Source organism: Schistocerca serialis, chromosome 8 (assembly GCF_023864345.2).
Source record: "Schistocerca serialis cubense isolate TAMUIC-IGC-003099 chromosome 8, iqSchSeri2.2, whole genome shotgun sequence".
NCBI classification, from domain to species: domain Eukaryota; kingdom Metazoa; phylum Arthropoda; class Insecta; order Orthoptera; family Acrididae; genus Schistocerca; species Schistocerca serialis.
Window position 1 is genome coordinate 380,767,739 of NC_064645.1, and position 3,416 is coordinate 380,771,154.

The window sequence follows — 3,416 nt, forward strand, 5'->3', positions numbered from 1 at the left end:
GTCGTCGTTTTCATAACCGCTGCCAGATATCTGTTTCTGATTAGCACCGTTGGGGCCTGACACTAATGAGAGTTGTAAATGCCAGATGGGGCCTACAGTGGATAGTGGGATGGCAGTAACTGCAGACGTGAGACGAAGTCTCAGATAACTGCTCGCCACCCTCCATGCACTGCTCGGAACGTAGATATCGGGGCCCTGCTTCTGGAACGAAAATCATCTTGAACTTTATTAATGCGTCGTGTCTGTTCTTTCGGACGTGTCCCAAAAAATAGACACCATGCTGAACCCGCAACTGTGAAACATTGTACGTAAATTGAAGGGGATCACAGCTGCCAGTTGCAGCCGCACATTACGCGAAATCAGCAGCGTCGAGTGAAAATGTGTACCGGACCGGGATTCGAACTCCGGAGCACCTGCTAACTATGCACGGTCGTTAACCACTGCGCTATCCGGGACACCGCGTTTTCGCAACTACATGTACTCTCCAGAATGACATTTTCACTCTGCAGCGGAGTGTGCGCTGATATGAAACTTCCTGACAGATTATAACTGTGTGCCGGACCGAGACTCGAACTCGGGACCTTTACCTTTCGCGGGCAAGCGCTCTACCAACTGAGCTACCCAAGCACGACTCACCCCCCGTCCTCACAGCTTTACTTCCGCCAGTACCTTCCAAACTTTACAGAAGCTCTCCTGCGAACCCTGCAGAACTAGCGCTGTTGAAAGAAAGAATATTGCGGAGACATGGCTTAGTCACAGCCTGGGGAATGCTTCCAGAATGAGGTTTTCACTCTGCAACTGAGTGAGTCGTGCTTGTGTACCTCAGATGGTAGAGCACTTGCCAGGGGAAGGTCAAGGTCCCGAGTTCGAGTATTAATCTGCCAGGAAGTTTCATATCAGCGCACACTACGCAGGAGAGTGAAAATCTCATTCCGGAAACATCCCCCAGGCTGTGGCAAAGCCATGTCTCCTCAATATCCTTTCTTTCAGGAGTGCTAGTGCTGCAGGGTTCGCAGGAGAGCTTCTGTAAAGTTTGGAATGTAGGAGGCATTGTAACGGCAGAAGTAAAGCAGTGAGGACGGGACGTGAGTCGTGCTTGGGTAGCTCAGTTGGTAGAGCGCTTGCCCACGTAAGGCAAAGGTCCCGAGTTCGAGTCTCGGTCCGGCACGCAGTTTTAATCTGCCAGGAAGTTTACGTGATCTCTCTAGGAATGTGTCACGGCCGATCCACATTGCCACCGAACACCACCTATCCGCGTCCCTGTCCAACATACTCCCGTTCGCTACTCGGAGATTCCCACAGGAAGTCGAACGTATTTCTACTGCGCACTGAAGAAAGTGGATCCATTGCCCAGCTAGGCATATTGGATACAGGAACGCCTCGGCTCCGTTCTATCGGACATGAGGTTAACAAATGGTTCAAATGGCTCTGAGCACTATGGGACTTAACTTTTGAGGTCATCAGTCCCCTAGAACTTACAACTACTTAAACGTAACTACCCTAAAGACATCACACACATCCATGCCCGAGGCAGGATTCGAACCTACGACCGTAGCGGTTCCAGACTGTAGCGCCTACAACCGCTCGGCCATCCCGGCCGGCTGAGGTTAATACACCTGCTTACTAAGCAGTACACATTTTCACTCGTCGGCGTTGTTATTGCGTAATGTCCCGCTGAAGCTGACAGCAGTGATCCCCTTCAACTTACGTACAATGTTTCACAGTTGCAGGTTCTGCATGGTTCCTGTTTTTTGGGACACGTCCGAAAGATCAGACACCACGCATTAATAAAGTTCAAGATGATTTTCGTTCCAAAAGCATAGCTCCGATATCTACGTTCCGAGCAGTGCATGGAGGGTAGCGAACAGTTATCTCAGACTTTCTCTTACGTCTAAGATCACTGCCATCGATTTACGTATCTTGAAGTAGCCTCCCCTAAACTGGGCAAACGCTGTCAGTTTGTACAGATAAAGTCTAACAGCCACCTTACACATTTGCTGTAAGATACTGTTATGGCCTCCTTTTCTCACCAGTATTAACACCAGTCACGTTTAAGCGGTACTTTCATTTCATCAGTAGTACCACTTTCAGTTACTCGCCAACCAGACTTCGCCAGAATTTCGCAAAGTCATTCTGTAATCAGCAGTGTAGGTTCTTGGGTCGAGTACATACTACTTGTTGCAGTCGTCGACGTCACTAGCGGTCATTTGAGTATCGAAAATAGCGGGTAGGTCGGGGAAGAATGCCAGTGTGCACTCGGTGTGCTTGCCGGGGGGTCTCGTCCGTAATGTGGAGGAGGCCCTTCCGGCAGCTATTGAACGCACTGGGTGTGACCGGCTGCAGATAGTAGCACATGTCGGAACGAATGACGCCTGCCGCTTGGGTTCTGAGGCCATCCTTGGTTCCTTCCGGCGGCTGGCTGATTTGGTGAAGACAACCAGCATCGCACGCGGAGTGCAAGCAGAGCTTAATATCTGCAGCATAGTGCCCAGAGTCGATCGCGGTCCTCTGGTTTGGAGCCGTGTGGAGGGTCTAAACCAGAGGCTCAGACGACTCTGCGACTATAATGGTTGCAAATTCATCGACCTCCGTTATTGGGTGGAGAACTGTAGGGCCCCCCTAGACAGGTCAGGCGTGCACTACACACCGGAAGCAGCTACTAGGGTAGCAGAGTACGTGTGGCGTGCACACGGGGTTTTTTTAGGTTAGAGGACCCCCCCCCTTGGGCGAAACGATAAAATACCTGACGGCTTACCAGAGAGGGCATTATCATCGTTGATAAAGAATGTCCGTCCTCGGAGACCAAAAACAGGAAAAGTTAACGTAATATTGGTAAACTGCAGGAGTATCCAGGGCAAGGTTCCTGAATTAGTATCTCTTATTGAAGGAAATAGTGCGCATATAGTATTAGGAACGGAAAGTTGGTTAAAACCGGAAGTGAACAGTAACGAAATCCTAGACACAGAATGGAATATATACCGCAAGGATAGGATAAACGCCAATGGTGGAGGAGTATTTATAGCAGTAAAGAATTCAATAATATCCAGTGAAGTTATTAGCGAATGCGAATGTGAAATAATCTGGGTTAAGTTAAGTATCAAAGGTGGGTCAGATATGATAGTCGGATGCTTCTATAGACCACCTGCATCAGCAACCGTAGTAGTTGAGCGCCTCAGAGAGAACCTGCAGAACGTCGTGAAGAAGTTTCGTGATCATACTATTGTAATAGGGGGAGACTTCAATCTACCAGGTATAGAATGGGATAGTCACACAATCAGAACTGGCGCCAGGGACAGAGACTCTTGTGACATTATCCTGACTGCCTTGTCCGAGAATTACTTCGAGCAGATAGTTAGAGAACCAACTCGTGAAGCTAACGTTTTAGACCTCATAGCAACAAATAGACCGGAACTTTT

At 49.0% G+C, this 3,416-nt stretch overlaps 1 non-coding gene across 1 annotated transcript; it reads left to right on the forward strand.

Annotated features, from left to right (window-relative positions):
* The first annotated feature begins 1,094 nt into the window (after positions 1-1,094).
* Positions 1,095-1,171, forward strand: Trnat-cgu (transfer RNA threonine (anticodon CGU)). The gene has a single exon. It is a non-coding gene; the product is annotated as a tRNA-Thr (tRNA).
* Positions 1,172-3,416: the final 2,245 nt, after the last annotated feature.